The sequence below is a fragment of the Dipodomys ordii genome, unplaced genomic scaffold (genome assembly GCF_000151885.1).
Source record: "Dipodomys ordii isolate 6190 unplaced genomic scaffold, Dord_2.0 Scaffold161, whole genome shotgun sequence".
In the NCBI taxonomy this organism is placed as follows: domain Eukaryota; kingdom Metazoa; phylum Chordata; class Mammalia; order Rodentia; family Heteromyidae; genus Dipodomys; species Dipodomys ordii.
Genome location: NW_012267377.1, coordinates 2828699 through 2850190, shown reverse-complemented (window position 1 = coordinate 2850190; position 21492 = coordinate 2828699). Strand labels below are relative to the sequence as shown.

Below are 21492 nucleotides of genomic sequence, written 5' to 3'. Positions count from 1 at the left end.
AAAAAAAAAAAAAAAAAAAAAAAAATCACCAAAACAAAAGGCAACTGTTATTAAGGTTTTGGTATTTGTTAAAATATTGCTTCTTGCTTTTTTTGTTGGGAAAGAATAGTACTAGGATTTGAACTCAAGGCCTTTTGCCTGCTAGGCAGGAGCTTTACCATTTAAGCCATACCCCCAAACCTTTCTACGTTTGCTCATGCTTCAAATAGTCTCGCTTTGGCCTGTGATTTATGCTCCTCTGTAGCTGAGAGGACAGGCATGTGTTACACCATCTAGCATTTTCCTTGGAATAGGTCTAATGTTTTTGTCCGGGCTGGCCTTGAACTGTGGTCCTCCTGATCGCTCTCTGCCTGCTAAGTAGCTTGGATTACAGGCAAGAGCCATTGTACCTAGCTATCCTTTACCTTGTATGGAAATTTTTTTTCTAACCATGACTGTTTTGGCATGATAATTTATATTGAGTATGCTACTTTTATTGTATGGATTTGCCTTAACCAATGAGTCATCATCACATATCATTTAGAGATTCCCAACTATATATATCACTGTTAGAAATAGTAAATGTGTCCTGTAAGTTGCTTTTGTTTTGTTTTGTTTTGCCTTTCCTAGAGCTTGAACTCAGAGCCTGGGCACTGACCTTGGGCTTCTTTTTGTTCAAGGCCAGCACTCTTATCACTTGAGCCGCAGCTCCTTGTCAGGCTTTTTGGAGATTGATTCATTGAAGGAAAAAAGTCTTGCAGACTTCCTGCCCTGGATGGCTTTGGACTTTGATCTTCAAATCTCAACCTCCTAAGTAGCTAGGTTTATAGGCAGCGCTACCTGGCTGAGCTATAAACTATTTAAAGCAAAAGGCTTCTTTTTTTTTTGTCGGTTGTGGGGCTTGAACTCTGGGCTTGGGCATTGTCCCTGCGCTCTTCAAAAAGCAAGACATTTTTTACTATAAAACTCTGCAGTAACTTCTTTTAGATTTCTGAATGACATTGGGCATATTACTTGAGAGTTTTGTTTTGGTGGAATATCCCACATTCATCAACATTGTCATCTTTTGTGTCACATAAATTCTTTGATAAATGTCCTCCTTGTACTTGATCATCTACTCATTTTATCCTTTTACCTTATCTTACTTTTTAATATTTTATTCTTTTGTTTTGCTGTTTTTATTTTTTTTTTTACTAAAGTATGTCAGTAGAATCTTTCTACTGGTAATAAGTTCCTAAATTTAGTTATTAGTTCCCTATTTTACTTTTAATTTGTATATTAAGGGGGAAAAATCCTCACATTTCCTTAACATGGGTTTCTGGGGCTTATTTTTTGCTTTCTTTCCTAAAAACCTCTGTAGTGCTTGTGTTTATTTCTTTTTAAATTATAAATACATTTACAGATGCTCACGTATACCTTAATTCACTTTGACCCTTATAAATCTCAGCTCTCCTTTCTTTTTCCATTTTAAAATGTCTTTACTGCACTTCATAGTTTCATATGGTTTATTTAGTAGATAGTAGGACTCTTATTAGTCAATAAATATTTCTTGAACCTGTGTACAAGCCAGATCTTATGGTAGTTTCAGGGAGAGAAATCCATGAACCACAGAGCCTGAACTCTTGTCTATGCTAGCTAGCACTTGGCTGGAGGAGTGAGCCACGTTTGGTGGAGTGCCATGAATTAAGGCCTGGTTGGGTTCTAAGAGCTTGTTGTACCCATCAGTTAATCCTCTCTGTAGCCTAATGAAATAGGTATTAGTATCAGCCTTGTTTCACAGAAGATCAACCAAGTCCCTATGAGTTTAAAATAGCCTGGCTTTTGTCATCTTGCCAGTAAGTGCCAAGGCCAAGCTGGCTTTTTAATAATTATGCCAATAAGCATGCTAACATTTGTCATAACCCTGGACATGGGGTTTTTCTGATTAGTGTTTAAGCTTGTATTATTAAGCTGCTCAGGGCAGCTGGATGACAAATAGTGGGAAGAGCCAGCAGTGGCTCTGAGTCAGTCCAAGCCTCAGCCACTGCCACAGCTGGGGTTATGGAGAGGGCATTACCTTCCCTGGGTCCATGACACCATGAGAACAGACCAGCAGGGTCAGCGGGCCAGGGCCCATCTACACAGCAGCATCCTGGCCCAGGTCCCCAGCAGCGCAGCTGTGGGGGACAATGGACAGTACCCACACATCTCAGAAGACACAGCCCTGTGTCTGTTCCCTGGGACAGCCACATCCAGGGAGCTGGAGCTTCTCTGAGAGCTGAAAAACCGATTGTGGGAAGTCACCACAGCAGCCAGAGGTGGGAGAGACTCAGCTCTGTCCCTGTACTGGCCGATGCTGGAGTCACTGGACTCTAGAGGTAAGGAAGGGAGGATGTCTAGTGGAGGCCCACCTCGACCCTGGCTCCAGCTTCAGAGGAGGTGACAGGAAGGGAACCAGCCTGCCAGTGCCATTGGCAAGATGGAGGGAAGGGGTTGTTTCAGCGTGAGTCTAGGGGTCCACTTCAGCAGCCCAAAGTGATCCAAAGTGCAGTGGAAATCATTGGGAGTGGAGAGGTGCCCTGCGCTGACTGGCCAGCAGAATGTGGAATAGTCCACAAGTCGGTGGGGGGGGGGGGGGGGGTGGGCGGTGGACAGGATGAACTTACTTTGGACAGTGAGAGCAGACCTGAGTCTCACTAAGTTAAGTTATTAACTTAATAACTTATTATTATATATAATAAGTTATATATATAATAACTTATTATATTAACTTATTAACTTAATAAAAACTTATTAAGTTTTTGCCATTTTCTGGAATTCAAATGTTAGGTTGTCCATAAAGATTTGAATATTATTGAGATTATTTTTAGGTGTGTTGAATATTCCTAAGTTTGATTTTTCTATGAAAGAGCTGAGTCTCAGAGAGCAAGCTGTGTGTATGCATTTATTCCCTCCGTATTCCTGATGGTGCCCTTCAGAGTCTTTCCGTCTGCATTTATTTCTTTATATTTTTCTTTTCTTTTGGCAGATGGGGGTTTTAAACTCAGGATCTTTTAATTATTAGGGAAGTGCTCTATCATATCTTGAGCCATACCCTGGCTCTCTCTTGACTTATTTTCTGTGCTTCATTCCAGTGTTTTGAGTGTCATGTGACCGTATTTCCAGGGATCTGCTCCCTACTTTTACAGAGCTTGGCTATGTCTGTGTTGATGGTCCTTTGTTTGTTAGGGAAAAAAGTTGTTGTATTTAATAATATTTTCATCTAGAGAAAACAATGACAAGCCTTAGTCCTCTATTTAAATCTCTTCGTCCTAAAGAATAAATGTTTAATAACAAGATTACTATCACTTACATAGGGAAATGTTTAGTTTTCACAAATGCTTAGTTTTTAATAATTTTCCCCTCCTTTTTGCTATTACTATTTCTTTGAACTCAAAGCTTTGAAATCAAGGCTGGCATCTTAACCACTTGAGCCACATCTTTACTTCCAAGTTTTTGCTGGTTAATTGGAGTTTTAACTGCCCCAGCTGGCTTTGAACTGAGATCCTCCTATCTCAGCCTCCTGAGTAGTAAGATTGCAGCCATGAGCCTTTGGAGCCCAGTTATTTCACTTTCTTACTCAGGGCAATGCATTTTGTAACTTTAGATAAATGAAGTGAAAAAACAATTTTTATTAAGACTATTTCTAAAGAAAATATAGTGTTCCCTGGCATGTGCCTGGTTCACCTGTGTCGTAAATGCTTTAGAAGAGGTGCCACATATTGATGACTTAGCCTATCTCCATTTACTTATAAAACAAATCAAATCAGCCACTGGCTTCTGTAAGTCCCAGATGAGGACTTCCAATATTTACCTTCAGGCATTTCCCTAAATTCTGATCAGTGATTACATTGGAGCATAAAGCATTCCTATACCCTGCTTCTGGAATGAAAATTTAAGAAAAAAAAAAAAAGGAAAATTATCTGCGTGTTCAGCATGCATGTTAGGCCATTTTCTAAGCTCAAGATTCTTTTGGTCTGAAGTCCCATGAGAAAATAATCAGTTATTAGAGTTTGATTGACTAAATAAATCTTTTCTTTTCATCTGGTAGCTTTACAAATTAGCAGTGGTCACAGGTGAAATTCCAGTGAGCAGATTCTTGCATCTCCTCCTGGGTTTATGGTGTTCCTGATTACTTGTTCAGTGGAAGTCCCTGGTGAAGGTCCTTTGAGTTCCCAAAAGATCAAAAGCAGTCCCTGCATTCAAGAAACCTTCTAGCTGAGGCCAGGGGCAAAGCCATCTGCACACCAAACAAACCCCAGGAGATACAAGGCAGAAGTTATCATTGTAGGAATTTGAATGTTCAGAGATCCAGGACATAGGGTCCAACTCGGAGAGCAGCATGTGTGTTTGATCTTATTAAACTTCTGTTTCATTGATACCTTCTTTACTCACTGCCTTTTGCTTGTCTGATTACACTCCTGCAAACTCCAGTACTAGTTTTGATGTGCCATGATCAGGAATGGCCTGGAATGTCCATGATCTGGAATGACCTAGAATGATCTGGAATGATTTGTGGCTTCTGTTAATAGCTTTTGCGTTCATAAACAGTGAACCTGGAAAAACTCCCGGGTCACAAGCCATCCAAGTGTTAAAATTTTCTGCCTGCAAAGCTGCCAAAAAAAAAAAAAAATCCAGTCACTATATCAGAACTTTTAAGGAGGTTGTCATATTCTTTGCATGAGTAATGTTAAAAGAAAGTTGACTATATAGCTGAACTTCTTAGAATATCTTTTCTTTATCAACCCTCCAATCCATCTGTCAGGGGGGACATTCTTTCTTGAGAAGTTATCACTTTAGGATTAGATTATAGAAGCCATAGAGAAAGACAAAGGAGGAGAAGAAACCTTGATTTTAAATATACATATATTTTATAGAGACATAAAAGGCAATTGTGGAGCCATCTCCCCCAGTGATTTGCCATATGAAGAAATAAAAATCCCAGTGTTTTTGTGAATTACTTTATGACCATGAGACTGCACCGGAAATCAGGGGAGAATGTTGGACCGGGGCCTTCAGAGAGCTGTGTGCTGGCTGACCACACTGGCTGGTTACCTACAGATGCAACAAATCAAATCAGAACAAGATGTGATTTTACTGAGAAAGAATCCTTATAGTATCATGTTACCCTCCCCCCCACCAAAGTTCTCCGAAGCTTGCATAATATCCTGAAGACCTGAAGTAGAGAGTTTTTGAGGAGAGATGTTAAGGCCCTAAAGCAAGCTTTACCTTCTGTGTATCATATTCTATGTACATATTACAATTATGTCAGCGATTAAAAGCACTGTCATGCTGCATTATGGAGTGTTTTTATGTTTGGGATTAGAGAACTCTCCCTCCCCTCCCCCTCCCCCTCTCCCCCCCACACCCTCTCAGGTTGCTTTTATGTCCTCAGGGCAAATCCTTTCTCTGGGGTCAGGAATGTAATAAGGTAGGTTTTCCTCTCTCTGGGGTATTGTGTCTCTCTTGCTGTGTTTAAATTGATGCAGAAAGCTCTTCCAAGCAAAAGACAGTATTTTCTTTGTGTAAGAGCCAGCGGTTGACTAACCCATGGGGAATTCTCTTGTGTTGAACATTTTAAAGGTACAGTTTGGGGAGGCTTGAGCTGTTCACAAAGTCCCCTGGGGAGGGGGTGGCCATGGCCCTGAGGACAGAGCCTTCTCTTTCATGTGGTCTTGAAGAGACAAAAAAAAAATATACATTTATTTTAGGTATTGGTCCAATGAAGCACTTTTAAGTGTTAAGATGATATGATAAAGTTACTCCTCATATTCATATTCATGCTTCAAGACTGCAAAGGGGGATTAATAATTGGTAAATTAATAAATTGGTATGTACGTAATTGATGGCATTTCTACAAGAGGCAGATTCTGCCTGTCAGAGGTTAACATATTCCTTCTGGCTGTTGCACTACAAACCATAGGGTCTAAAAACAGTAAGTTTGTTATTTAAACTAGAATCTTTTTTCTTAGATCTGAAATCTCCTTCTAGACCACAAGTTGCCACAGGTCAAAACTGCTGTTAACCAAGGATAACGTATTCTGTTGCTTGTTGGATTTCATAGTCATCCTAAAGCCTGTCATCTTGGAATATGCTTGAAGAGGGGTGTGTATGTGTGTGTGTGTGTGTTTGTGTGTGTGTGTGTGTGTGTGTGTGTGTTTGCCTGTATTAACTGTTCTATTACTTTTTTGTTACTATAATGGAATGCCTGAGGTAGGCTACTATATGAAGAAAAAAAAGTTTGTGGCACATGGTTTACCATGGTTTGGCAACCAGCATGGCACTGGTTCTGGTCCCTCCTCACCCCCTTTGCTTCGTATGTCTTGGCAGGAGTGCTTGCTTACCTCCCTGCTTTCTTTCCCTTTCTTATAAATTCCTGTCAGGATTCAACCGTGACTGTTTTACCCTAGTTATCTAATTTAATCTAATCTAATTACTTTCCAAATCTATCTCTAAACTCCGTGGTCAGATTTAGTTTCCACCAGCTTAAATCCACTGGCTTTAGGATTAAATCCCTTCAGGGAATTGGGACAGGGTTGGAGTGGAGGAAAATCCTACTCAAACCATTATAGATAGATAGATAGATAGATAGATAGATAGATAGATAGATAGATAGATAGATAATAGCTAGCTAGCTAGCTAGCTAGCTAGCTAGATAGATAGATAGATAGATAGATAGGGTGAGAGAGGGGGGATCTTATCTGGACATTTTCTGTAACTTTTTTTAGAGGTACTATGGGTTTGAACTCAGGAGTGTCCTGATTTTGCCCTGGAGCTGGCCTTGGACTTCAGTCTTCCTATCTCAGTGTAGTTGAGATTATAGGTGTATACTACCAACCCTCCCCTGTAAAGTTTAGGAAGAAATTGCCCCTGATAATGAGCCCTTCTCTGTAATTCTGATAATGGGCAGACTCCAGTTCCTGTGCATGTGTGCCTTGAGCTCCTGGCATACTGCTAAACGATTGTCTAAATATGAACAGAGGAAATCATCCTGTGGAAGAGAAGGAATGGGGAAGAATCAGTCAGGGAAAGACACTGGACAAGCAGGTCAAGGAACAGAAGAATTGATTTGAGTTCAAGTCCAGTGTGAGTGTGTATAGCCTGCATCCCAGCTCCCTGCAAATAGAAGAAGAGAAGAGAAAAAAAGCAAGAGCCGCCTTGACCATCTCCCTGGCAGCCGTCTTCCCATGGTCCAGTTGATTGACACCAATCAGGCTGTTGACCCATTATGGGTCTGAGGGCCTAGGAGCTATTGGCTCAGAACTGAAGGTTCACTTCAACTCTTTCCTAAACAACACATCTTGATATTTGTGGTGGGACTTGTATTTCCTACCAAATGAAACATGTTGGTGTTCTTTTGCCCTTAATTTGTTTTTTTATTAGCATATACTACTTGTCCAAAGGGGATTTCATTGTGACATTTACACACGTCATTAATCCCACTTCTGCTTCATGAAGCATTTTCAACACATTTCAACGATCTGTTTTCATGTATGTATTTTTCAAATATACATTTTTAATATACTCATCCTCATTCATGCTCTTGTTTAGCTACATATGCCTCTAGCTGTTACCCACTCTCCCTACCTGAGCCCATTTTGCTTTCTTGCCATTCTTTTCTCGGTGTATATTAATTGCATCAAGAAATTTCACTGTGATATTTCATATGATATTTCATCTATTTTAGAGAAAAACCACCACCTTAAATATCCAGACAAGAAAATGTGGACCAGCCTTTGAGCTTCAATTAGCTTCTGTCTGATTTACTTTGTAAATGCAATCACTATTTTCTCCGTAGAATTGAAATCCATAAACCTTTAGCCCTTGAGTGTGAGACTGAATTACACTAGGAATGCGCTGGTCCTCTGCACTCAGGAAAGCCATATGCATTTCACACACGTGGGCTTAAGACTTCAATGAAAACTCTTTTACTAGTGGAATATCCGCACAATATAGTCTGACTAAGTATGCCTAGTAAAATGTACTTACAAAAATAAGTTTTATGGAATCAAACCTCAGGTGACAAACATATCTTGAGGAATACATGAGCACTTGTGAAGGAATAAAATTTGTACTTCGAGTTCAGGGAGACAGAAGGCAAAAGGAGAGAGGGCAGAAATGCTCCCCTATGAGAAAAGCTACCCTCCCCTAGAGAAGGATTTACCCCCAAAAGACCAGTGGGTACTTAGCATCTGCCCTCTCGGGTCCCATTTGAAAGAACACAGGTCATGTTGTGCACACTTGTGCATGTACACACACACTAACATGCCCTTATTTGATTTTTAAATCTCCACAACATTTCCACCTGTGTTTTTATAGAAAGGGACTTCTTCCTTTATTTCTCCAGGGGGAACTCTATGGCCAACCTTATTTCCTGAGTTCTCTCTACAAACACTTTAGTCATGGTAGGGGGCAAAATTTCCGTGACATTAATGAGATTTCCACACACAGATTAGAGAGGAAACAACTCGCCCTTCCGTCTTCTGTTACTCAAGAGCCTTGCATTGGGGGTGGGGGGAATCTCTGTGTACATGATCTTCAAGGACAATAGCGTGGAAAGACAGAATTCCAGTGTGGCTGAATAGCAAGTAATTTAGTCTCCCCTTTCCCATTTCTGTACCCTCCCCTCTCCTTTATTGAATTCTTTCAAGAGAAACTTACTGTTTAAACATCTGATTATTATCTCTTTGACCAGTTTGGACAAAATCCTAAAAGGGTTACGACTTCAATGACACAGCCTTAATGCCAGAGTTGGGTCACCATTGTCAAGGTGACTAGAAATGAAGTTGGTGTGTAAACTGTGAGTGCTACCAGAGCATGGTGCAGAGTGTGCTGAAGTACCTACCTTAACAATTCCTTCATTTACAATGAAGAGGAGCTAGTCATACCTCACCCCAAACCCTACTGTACAATGGTGATTAGAAAGGAAGATTCTCTTGGGTGAACCTTAAAGACACCTGGCAGTTTCCTAGGGTTTGGGGGTGTGTAGAGTCATCCTGGGAACTTGCTTCCATTTCCTGTGGCTTCTGGTTCTCTAAGGTGGACTGCAAATTGGGAATGGATTGAAATTTGGGATTATATTGGCTTCAAACTTGGTGTTTCCAGAAGTGCATTTCTAATATCATAATCATCCAACAAATACGAATTGAGTTTCTACTGTGTGCTTGCCCTTGAGGAACAGTAAGACTGATGACCATCTCTGTCTAGTTTTGAGTTAGAGGGAAACAGACAGAAAATAGTACAGTATAATGTGTGAGAAGTGATAAATGTGGCGGGGGGGAGGGAAAGGGAGAAAATGGGAGAAGAGAAGCGGGCAATAAATGCCCCCGCATCAACTGAGGTAAGGAGTGTCAATAAGGAGGTGGCATTTGACCATGACAAGCCAGATGCCAGTGGTTCCTGTCTGTAAATCCTAGCTACTCAGAAGGCTGAGATCTATGGCTCACCATTTGAAGCCAGCTCAGGTAGAGAAGTCTTTGAGACTCCAGTTAAGCACCAAAAAAGCCAGTAGAGCTGTAGAGGTAGAGCACCAGTCCTCAGTAGAAAAGCCCAGGCCACCATGAGTCCCAGTACTGGTTGGAGGGGGTGGGGGCGGCGAGGAAGAGAGAGGAGAGAGGATGGCATCGGGTAATGGACTAGTGGCCCCATCTTAGTGTGGTTCTGGTGTCCTCAGCTGGAATCCGTTGGAAGTTGAGCCTCTTCTGGTCTTCCTGGCTCTCAGGGTCCATGTTCTGCCCTCCACTTGCCTTCTTGCTGTTGGCCAGACATCTCCACGCTCCCGTCCTGCAGACTCCACTCAACTTGGTGACATCTTGTACTCTCTTTGGAAGCTGTCCCTCTCTGTCTTTTCCTTCCTCCTGATGGGTGATAACGCTTTTCCTTCTGTATTCAGCTGAGGCATCTCATTATAAAGCCTTCATTTCTCTCTTTTCTATTGGTGCTGTGGGGTTTTGGACTCAGGGCTATGTGCTTACTCAGCGGGTATTGTACCCTTTTAGCTATACCTGACTTTTTTGTCTGGTTACTTTGGAAATGGAGTCTAAGGGACTTTTCTGCCTGGGGTTAGACTTATATTGCCGTCTTCTAGATCTCAGTCTCCTGAGTCCCTAGATCTCAATGTCCTGAGTAGGTAGGATTCAAAGTGTGAGATATTAGCACCTATGGCTTCTTCATTCTTTTTTAAAAATTGGTATTCTCTCATTAGTAATTTTATTAGTATTCATCTTGAATTTGATCACCTGTCTACCATCCCGTAGTCATCCTTTCAGACACAGTACCTGTGTCATATTCATATTTGTTTTGCTCATGCTTGTTTGGCCCAGAATACACAAACACAATTAGTTCCTCCAGCCTAATGTGTTCATTGTGCCCATCCTACAAACTGTCTGCCTTCTACTAACAGGATGAAGAAAACTCCATTCTACATCCAGAGCCACGTCCGCGTGTGTGTCCCCCTTGCTTAGGGATCGGACATTATTTTGCTTTCAGTCAGGTGTATCGTCAGCGAAGGATTTTAGTGTTTTGGGAGGGCGGGCCAGGAAATTAACCCTGCTACACAGTGCACAGCTGGGCGTGGCAGCGGTGTCTTGAGGCTTCCTTCCCATCTGGATTCGGTAAGGCAGATCTGAACAGCCCTGGGCAGCGAGCCTGGTTTTCTACAAGGAAGAGAAGGAAAAAGCCAGGCACTCCTCACCCAGACAACTCGCTGGGCGATGGCAGGGCTAAGGTACGTGTGGCAGGAAGGCTCTTTTGCAGACAGTGCCCCTGCCTGCATTTCTGCCAGCCAGTCTTGGATGGGGTCCAGCGGATCAGTCTTCTTCTGTCTCGCCTCCTCTTCGGTTCTTCACACAGTAACTGTCCTAAATAAGGTTGGGAGTTAATAGTGAATGAATGAGTCAGCTTTGCGGGCAGAATGGGCAGATTTCCAAATGGATAATTTTGCTTGCTTGACTGCTGCCGTCTTTTCTTTCACTCATTCTCATCGGCGGTCACCGCCCTCCTCCTCACACTCCCCTGTGCACACGTGCATGCAGAGACACAGGCACACACACTCACATACCTCCTCCCTCCTCCACTGCTGGGGGAAGGCTCTCCCAGATCTCCTCTGCCAGGCCCACATTGAGTACCGTGATTGGCAGGAGACATTCAGAAGCAGTCCTCAGTGAGGATTTGGAATGTATGTCTCTGCAATAACTTTTTTTTTTTTTTTAATTGGTCGTGGTGCTTGAATTCAGTGCCTGGGTGCTATCCCTGAGCTCTTTTTGCTCAAGACTAGCACTCTACCACTTTGAGCCACAATGTCACTTCCTGTTTCCTGAAGGTTAATTGGAGATAAGAGTCTCATGGATTTTCTTGCTTGGGCTAGCTTTGATCTACAGTCTTCAGATCTCAAACTCCTGAGTAGCTAAGATTACAGGTGTGAGCTACCAGCCCCCACCTGGACATAACTTTTTTTTTTTTAACCTCCTTTCTTTAAAGAATTCCATTTTTTTTAAAAAAAAACTTTACTCAGGAGGCTGAGATCTGAGGGTCATAATTCGAAGCCAGACCAGGCAGGCTTCTGATCTCCAGTTAATCACCAAAAAACCAGAAGTAGCACTGTGGCTCAAAGTGGTAGAATGCTAGAAATGCTAGACTTGCGTGAAAAAGCTTAGGAACAACAGCCAGGCCCTGAGTTCAGGCCCCACAACGGGAAAAAAAAATTCTTTTTTAATCCTGACTTTTTCTCCAGATAGTAAAAGTAGTTTACCCAGATTGATTAAAATCCAAATAGCTTTTTTTAAACAAATATTTTAGTTATCAAAGTTAGGATATCAAAATATGTAAATTAACTGGGTGCCAGTGGTTCATGCTTATAATCCTAGCTATTCAGAAAGCTGCTATCTGAAGATCACAGTTTAAAGCCAGATTAAAAGTCTGTGAGACTCTTTTTTTGGGGGGAGGGGGTCCGGTCATGGGGCCTGAACTCTGGGCCTGGGCGCTGTCCCTCAGCTCTTCAGCTCAAGGCTAGTGCTCTACCACTTGAGCCACAGCACCACTTCTGGCTTTTTTCTTTTTGCTTATGTGGTGCTGAGGAATCAAACCCAGGGCCTCAGGCATGCAAGGCAAGCGCTCTACCACTGAGCCACCTTCCCAGCCCAGAGACTCTTATTTCCAATTAACCAGCAAAAAGCCTGAAGTGGAAGTCTGGCTTAAGTGGTAAAGCTCCAGCCTTGAGGGATAAAAAAGCTAAGAATGCCCAGGTCTTGAGTTAAAAGTCCTAATACCAGCACAAAAAGAAACAATTCGTGGCTGGGAATGTGGCATAGCTGGTAGAGTGCTTGCCTGAAGCTCTGGGTTTGATTCCTTAGTATTACATACACAGAAAAAAAACAGAAGTGGCACTGTGGCCCAAGTGGTAGAGTGCTAGCCTTGAGCAAAAGAAGCTCAGGGACAGTGTCTGGGCCCTGAGTCCAAGCCCTAAGACTGGTGTGCACACATGTGCACACACACACGCACACACACACGCACACGCACACAGAAATAATTTGGTAATATGGAGAGAATATGCTTTCCTTTTATAGAGCAGAGAAGGCAGGGACTGCTTAAGAAGAGTTATTTTTCCATTCACATTTAAATCCTGAATTTTCTCATAATCACACTCTGTTCAGGCATTGTTCACAGAACAATGCTTTTGTGTGGACTCTGTGTGGATTACTGGTATCATGAAAATTCGGAGTAATTAAAGGCTAAGATTCCTGTGTACTTTAGGTAAGGGAACATTTAGTCTTTTGCATTTCCAACAGGAAAAGTCAGGGAGACTTAATGAGCCCTTTTTATGCTTAGGGCTAGTCTGTATACATGTCTGTGTATATTAAACACAGAATATGCATTAGAAATCCAAGATGAATTATTATAAATTTTGTATACCTATCCATCCTTACTTTCAAACTTTTTTTAAAAAACAAAGTAAGCCTAACTTTGACAGCAGACTGAAGAGGGAACTGGCTTTATAGAAAATAGAGCTATGGAAGAAATCTATGGAGAAGTTCTCCATTCATTTTCCTTGGCATAGGTCCAGGCCTATGAGGCCAGGGGATTTCAGTGCTCTGTGATACAGCCCTGCTTCTGACACCTTGACCTTGATGATGTATGCAGTTGCCGGGGCTGGTGATGCTTTCCAGACAGGCTGAGCATGTGAGAATAGTTGATGTAGGCATGGTGAGTCTATGTGACTGTGGGAGAGGCTGCCTTTTAGCTCTGGCTTGCTTGATCCTCTGGACTTGTGCCCATCTCAGTGTAGGAGCTGTTGTGGGCCAGGTAGGTGGTCTTCTGGCTGGGGCACAGGTCAGAAACCAAGGGGCCAGGCCTGTCTGCTGAATTGTATTCAAAAGCTTCCTGTTTTGAAGATGGGTTAACTCTTTGTGGTGTGTGTGTGTGTGTGTGTGTGTGTGTGTGTGTGTGTGTGTGTGTGTTGGCACAAGGGCTTGAACTTGCCATCTCACTCTGGCTCAGCTTTCTGTCTCACAGCTGGTGCTCTACCACTTGAGCCATGCCTTCAGTCTGGCCTCTTGCTGGTTAGTTGGAAATTAAGAGTCTCTGGGACTTTTCTATCCAAGCTAGCTTTAAACATGACTCTCAGATCTCAGCCTCCTAAATAGCTAGGATGACAAACTCAATACTTCCACCAGTTCCTGGAAGTATTTGATCTTTTTTTTATTTTTTGGCCAGTCATGGGGCCTGAACTCTGGGCTTGGACACTATACCTCAGCTCTTCAGCTCAAGGCTAGCATTCTAACACTTGAGCCACAGCGCCACTTCCAGCTTTTTCTGCTTATGTGGTACTGAGGAGTCAAACCCAGGGCCTCGTGCATGCAAGGCAAGCACTCTACCACTGAGCCACCTTCCCAGCCCATATTTGATCTTTTTTGAGTGGCTCCATTTACTTCCTGTGTTGTCAAGATTCACACATGTTATAATATGTTAGTACATCATTCTTTCTTATAAATATGTTTTGCGCATGAGAATGATGAAGAGATTCCACTGAGGTGAAGTTCATGACCAGCTTACTTTGGTGTGGTGATCAGGAGGTGGTAGGGTCATGCTGGATTTGAAGTCAGTCCTTCATGGCTGGCCCCTTCAGCTAAAGCTGCCAGTTTGCGCAGAACAGTTTGCTTCACTCAAGATCTTTGCCTTTTTCACATGTAAAAGAAAGTAATTGTGTTGCATATGTGTGTCTAGAGACAGGAATCAATTCAGATAATCATTTCAAAACTAAGATGCATTGTGTTTTGTTTTTTTTTTATAAATCTCACCCTAATTCTTAATGTTCACAAATCACAAATAGAAATTTGTTTTTATTTTTTCAGTGAAAAGGGGGGAAAAGAGAAGCCTATTTCATACCCCAGATCTTAAGTCCTTTTGAGGATTTTCGGTGTTGACTTTATACTCGTGTCACAAAATAAATATGCGTCAGTATTTTTTTATTAAGCAGCTGAATTGAAACACTCTGTGGAATCTTTGCGAAGATCCAACCACAGTGAGCAGCGAGAGCTTTGTAAATAATCTGTGAGAAAGATTGATGGATGCCATCAAGACAATTTAAATTATTTTATTTATCTAAAATTAAAGTGCATATTGAGATAGAAGGCCTATTTCCACCTGATCGTCTGTGGTTCGTGCCTATTTGTTTATTTTTATTTATTTATTTATTTTCTAGTTTTGCTGAGGGAGGGAAGCCTTCGGGAATTTAATCACAATGTGTCCCTAAATATAACACATGTCATGACTGTTGTAAAACTTTCCAGAAATGTTGTTTTTATCAAATAATGCACAGCACATGCAAGAATAAGCCTGTTTTGAGATGTAAAGTAAGGAATGATATCTTTTCTCTCTCTATTTCTGTGTTTCTGTCTGCTCTCTGTCTCTCTGTCTCTCAGACAGTTTTGGGTAAAACATCTCAATCTCTGTTCCAAATCAGTTTTAATGTACATTAAATGTTAATAGATTCTAAATCACTTTTCCCATTCTCTTCCCCCTGTATCTCTGGACTTCTCAGTAAGGAGATATAGTAGGTTGACAAAGCCAGGAAACACATTGAAATTGGAATTTTCTCAAAATTGTTTGCTTCCTCGTATCTCATCTCATGCCCATATAGAAGACTTTGCCATCTTCTCTCCCTGGGACCCTTTGTAGAGCCAGTGACTGTGTCCTATAGCTGGCATCTATTTCCCCTTAGCCCCCCATTATATTATAAGCTAGCCTGGAGACAGGGCCTGGGATTTACAACACGCGAAGAATTTAGCTTGCCATTCTCAGAAGGAAACAATCCTGTTTCATTGCTTTCTTACTTAACAATCTGACCATTTTATCCACTGGTGGCATGTGTCAGCCTATCAGATACTCAGAAATGTTGCTAAGGCCTAAACCCAAGGGATCAGCACATCCTCAGTCTTCTGCCAGGGACTGGGTGAGGTGACCGGTGAACGCAGCCCGGAGTACAGTGTCACTTTCTTAAAAGTGTTTGCTTGTGCTGGTACTGGGGCTGAACTCAGGGCCTTGCACTCTTGCTTGGCTTTTCACTCCAAGATGGCATTCTGCCATTTGATTGACTCCTCTACTTCTGGCTTTTTTGCTGGTTAGCTAGAGATAGGAGTCTCGGATTTGTTTGCTTGGGTTGTCTCTGAACCATGATGATCTCCAGATCTTAGCCTCCTGAGAAGCTAGTATTCCAGACATGAGCCACGATGCCTTGGCCCTTGACTGTTTTTGTGTGCTTACTGGTGTGCTTCCTGTGAGAACAGGAAGACATCTACTGTCTTGATGTTGGGATGAGGCTGACGAAGACTGAACGGACTTTGGAGGACCTCTAGTTTGTCCGTGGGTTTGACAATGGCCCCCCTTCTCCCGCTCCGGCGGAGTCAGGATGCGGATGTGCAGATCTCCCGCACAGGTCTGAGCTGAGCCCCAACTGGTAGCAGTCACCTGGATGGAAGCCACTTAGCCATCTTAGAACGCCGGGGCTGACTCAGTGGGAGTCAGAGTCTAGCCAAGAGAAAGGGAGGTGGGAAGCTTGCAGAAGTACCCTCAAGCCTCATGAACTGCTTGAATAGCTGCTTTATTTAGAGCCCCGTGAGCATTGAGCCTCGCTGGGCCCCATGCGTGCGTTTCATTTGAAGGGTTAGGAAAACTGCCCGCACTGAGCTCATGGGGGGAGAAATAACAGCACAAGAAGAAAGAGCCCTGATTAGCTCAGTGAAGGCCATTGTAGGCTTCCATTCTGCTGCCAGAGAAAGAAAAGCTTCGCATTGCCTTTGCCTACTCCACTCCAGACCTCCTCCATTGACAATCAGGGCTGGACATCCCAAAGAGAAATCTGAAATACAGAGGCACCTTCGCTGCTCGGACGGAATCGTCGTGCAATTGGCATCCAACATTGTAATTTGCATCATTTATCTCTTTCTGACTCTTGGGCCTCTGGCAAATCGCATGTCTTTGTGTTGGATTTGTTTAGAATTTAATCATGCCTTATTTTCCCTCCAATTCAATTATTTATATATTTGATTAACGCCACCATTATAAAGTCAGATTTCCAATGAAACCACAAATAAACGCATATCAGTTGGATTTTAGGCGGTCATGCTCACTGGGGTTTGTTGAGTGAGTATTCCTCTTAGCTACCTGGGATTCAGGTGAGAAACAACATGGATATTTTTACCTAATTCTAGAACAACGGTTCATTCAGATGGAGAGGTGTGTCCAGGCTAATAACTCTTTCCTGTGTTGGTGTCACTTTTATCGGTCTAGAATTCTGATTTTTTTAGTGCATTCTCTGGCATTACTACATGCATACATGTTACATGTTCAGGCTGACATCTGAGAAACAAACCTGACAATTGTTAAAGCAAGAAGAAAACTTATGGGGCTGGGAAGGTGGCTCAGTGGTAGAGCACTTGCCTTGCATGCTCGAGGCCCTGGGTTCGATTCCTCAGCACCACATAAGAAGAAAACTTAGGAGTCTTCTTTGGGGATGAGCAGATTCTACAGCCTGTATTAGCCCAGTCTTTTTTTTTTTTTAAGTCTAAGACTAGGACTTGAACTCATTACCTGAGATGCTTTCACTCATGAGCCACACACCTCCAAGCCCTGAGTCCTTTTTTCTTTTTCTTTCTTTTGCCAGCCCTGAGGCTTGAACTCAGGGCTTGGGTGTTGTCCCTGAGCCTCTCTGTGCTCAAAGCTAGCATTCTACTACTTGAGCGACAGTCCCACTTCTGACTTTTTCTGTTTATTTGGTACTGAGGAATCAAACCTGGGGCTTCATGCATGCGAGGCAAGCACTCTACCACTGAGCCACCTTCCCAGCCCCCTCCCCCCATCTTTATGTAGAGCTGAGAATCATCTTGAAGCTGTTAACTGACTGAAAAGATGTCTTCAGAATAACTCATGATCTAACATTTTCTCATAATTCTATATATTCTCTGCAGAGATTTTTTTAAACCATGAAATCTAAATATTTATGCATTTCCTGCAGAAAAAGATAGCTTACCCTTGATTTTACTTTAGATTCATAATTTTACTTATGAGAAAATGAAAGCTCAGAGAGATGAACCATCATAATACTCATCAGAAAGTGGCCTGGGATCCCACCTCGGGCTCCCCCTCCCCCCAGGCTGCCCCTCTCCCAGGCTGCCCTCCCCCAGGCTGCCCCTCCCCCCAGCTCCCTTAATGTTCAGTGCAATTTTTTAAAGGACAGTAAATGTTTAGAACATGCATGAGAGAAGCCGAGGATTCCTTAAGAATTTTAATTTCACTGAAAATCTAGTTCTTGAAAGTATTTTAAGCTTAAAATTCCTTTTTGACTGTATAGATAATCAGAAGGAGGTGTCCTCAGCTCTGTGTGTGTGTGGGGGGGGTTGGGTTAGGACTTGAACTCAGGGCCTAAGCTTTTTTTCCTCAAGATTGGTGCTCTACCACTTGAGCCACAGCTCTGCTTCTGGTATTTTGCTGGTTAATCAGAGATAAGACTCTTACAGACTTTCCTTCCCAGGCTGGCTTCAAACTGTGAACCTCAGAGCTCATCCTCGTGAGTAGCTAGAGTCACAGGTGTGAGCCACCAGGGCCCAGTGAGTCCGTAGTTCTTTGCAGTAGCTGGGGACGCCCTCGCAGCCACCCTTGGATTGCTCTAGTCCCCAAGTACCTGGTTCATAGAAAGATCACTCCCTCCCCTCCCCCCCCGGCCCCCTGCAATGGCATTGGCAGGCTGGTCCCTTCCTGTCACCTCCCCTGAAGGAGCCAGAGTCGAGGTGTCCTCTCTGCCCTACCTAGATCTAGAGTCCAGTGACTCCAGTGCCAGCCAGTACAGGGACAGAGGTGAGTCTCTCCCAGCTCCGGCTGCTGTGCTCACTTCCCACAGTCAGTGCTTCCGCTCCCTGAGAATCTCCAGATCTCTGGATGTGGCTGTCCCAGGGAGCAGACGCAGGGCCGTATCTCCTGGGATGTGTGGGTGCTGTCCTTTGTTCCCACCCAGCCACACTGCTGTGGACACTGCCATGCCATGCAGGTGGACCCTGGCCCGCTGGCCCTGCTGGTCTGCCCTCTTGGTGTCATGGACCGAGGGAAAGGTCAGTGGTAGATCCGGGGCTATCCTCTCTGCTGGACAGCCGCCTCCCCCAGACCCTCAGAAGCACCAAGCTCTGGCTCCCCACAGGTGACTCTGTGTCACCTGCCTACAAAAGCATCCGCCTTTCTCTTCCCCATCTTCCCACAAGTAGCAGGTGGATCTTCATTTATCTTCTGGTCCTGTTGGAAAAACTAACCCTCACTCCCAGCACTGGTCCTGACCCAGGACTCCTGCTCCATGTTTTTATAAAACCCATTATTTTCTTTCACCACACTGTCCCAGCTATAATTGTGTGGTAATTTAAGTCATTGCCTGTTTGCCTACAGCAGCTAGCAATTTCTCACTGCAGGAATTGTCTGTTCCATCCTCCGCTTGGGGCCTGGCGTAAGTGTCTCTCAGTAGATCTTCATAAGTAAGAGAGGAAAGTAGTGTTGGATTCATTGACTTCTTTCTGTCCCACATATGAAAAGGGGTCAGGTTTGGATATTATTCAAATCTTTTTGATATCTTGAGAGTATTTTTATTTTCGAAGAATGAAATACTTTATCTGAAACTATTTTGTTTACTTTTTTTCTTTCTACCAGTATTGAGGCTTGAACTCAGGGTCTGGGCACTGTCCCTTAGCTTTATTTGCTCAAGGTTTGGCACTCTACCCCTTATGCCACACTTCTACTTAGGGTATTTTGCTGGTTAATTGGAGATAAGAGTGTCATGAACTCTTCTTCTGCACCTGCTGGCTTTGAACTGAAATCCTCAGATCTCCACCTCCTGAGTAGCTAGAATTACAGGTGTGAGCCATTGGTTCCCCCAACTAGTTATATTAAATTCCTATTGCTAAAACACCAAATAAAATACAGTTGCATTAGGATAATAACATAGAATGTAATTTCTTTTTTCCAATAAAAATGCACTTTATTGCATCAAATGTTCAGCAAATATTTACTAAGTACCTGCAGAAAACATGACCCTCCTTATCTTCAAGGTGTTTTCCTTGGCACCATTTATAATCTAGCTGCCCATTTTTTCTTTCCTTCCTCTTGCATAATTGCCTTGGTTTTTCTCTGCCTGCTGGCCTGACTTTCTTTCTTCTATCCTTCCTCCCTTCCTTTTTTCCTCCCTTTCTCTTCCTGACTCCTTCCTTTCCTTCTTCCTTCCCTCTTCCCTCCCTCCCTCCTTCCTTCCCTTCTCTCTCTCTCTCTCTCTCACTTCCCCTCTTTTACCTTTTCCCTGTATTCCTCCTTTCTTCCCTTCCTCCCTCCTTTTCCATTCTATGTTTTATTTTAAGGATCCGATTGATTTACTTCCAGTAACATGGATAAAGGAACCATGAGCAGTTTAGGGGGAGTGGCCTTGGACTTAAGGCTGAGCCCCCAACACCTATCTGGTACAACACTAGGTAACAGGCTATGTACAGGCTGTGAGGATGGTTCTGAAAGCAGAAAATGAAGACCTGTTCTACCCTGCTGTTCTCTTTGTGCATTGATGGGGCATTGCGTATCATTGACTCTGACTCAGGGACAGTTGGCTTTGAACCCTTCATTTGCTGGCCATGAGGTGGCTGTGTGGAGATGCGTGTGGGAGTAGTCCTTATCATTCTCAGGACCCCAGGGGCCTGGTGGTTGCCCTGTGTGCTGTGACACTGCAGCTGGTCTCTCCTCATAGAGCTGTGGCGGAGCAGGGGGCAAGAATAATGATTCCTCTTCTCTGCCTTTACCTTCTTCAAAGTTCCAGAAGCTGCATGGAAAAAGTTTGTTAATTTCTGGTAAACTTTTTGTTCCCTAAAGCAACTGCTTTGCTCCACCTAGTGGATTAACGGGGGAAAGGCAGCGTGTAATGGCTGAGTTTTACCCTGGTGTTCCTGGAGAGCTTGCTTGGCCTAGCAGCTGGCCTATTAGACTGTCAAGTGATGATCCATGTTACTATTACAGAATGCATGCAGCCCAAGGGAACTTTTAATTATTGGATGGTGTTTAAGGGGACATCTTTCGGTGTACGTCTGAGAAAGTGTTTCTAGTAGCCTGAATGAAGGCTGCACATCAAATGTGGGATAATGAGAGAAGATAAATAAGCTAGGATTCTCCAGTTAGGCCCCTCTGCTCATTCTGCCCTACCCTAGCCCCTCTTTCCTGTCTCAGTCATGTAGGAAGTGATTTCCCAATCTTGAGTGTATGAGGGATTCAGGGGCCCCAACCCCCACCTGAGGCTTGAACTCAAGGTCTTATAATCTTGCTTCACTTTTTCACTTAAGGCTGGCACTCTACCACTTGAGCCACAGCTTTACTTCCAGCTTTTTGATGGTTAATTGGGGATAAGAGTCTCATGGACGTTCCTGCCTATGCTGGCTTCAAACCATCAACCTCAGGTCTCATCTTCTTGAGTAGCTAGGATTAGAAGTGTAAGCTATTAGTGCCCAGCTTTACCGTGTGTGTGTGTGTGTGTGTGTGTGTGTGTGTGTGTGTGTGTGTGTGTCTCCCTGGGGCTTGAACTTGGGGCCTGAATGCTGTCAGTCTCAGAGCTTGTTGTCCTCAAGCCTAGTACTCTACCATTTGAGTCACAGCTTCACTTCTGGCCTTTTACTGGAGATAAGGGTCACATAGACTTTACTGCTTATGCTGGCTTTAAACCATGGTCTTCAGTTCTCAGCCTCCTGAGTAACTAGGATTACAGGCGTGAGCCACCACCACTTTCATTTTTTACACTCAAATTAGTAGCATTTTTAAAGCTGGAAACAATCTTAGAAGGTAGACAGTCCATTCCTTTTAATTTTTTCATATGAAGAAAAACAAGGCACTGAGAGACTAAATTATTTGCTCCCACCTGTCTATAGTATGTATATGCCTATGTGTCTGCCTGTCTGTCTTTCTGTCTTGGGGCTTGAACTTAAGACCTGGACATTG

The 21492-nt window shown here is 43.2% G+C and overlaps 1 protein-coding gene across 1 annotated transcript in view; it reads left to right on the top strand.

The window, feature by feature from the left end:
* The window catches only part of Gli3 (GLI family zinc finger 3), a 210414-nt gene that overhangs the window by 171966 nt on the left and 16956 nt on the right, over window positions 1-21492 (top strand). The gene's annotated exons all lie outside the window — the stretch shown is intronic.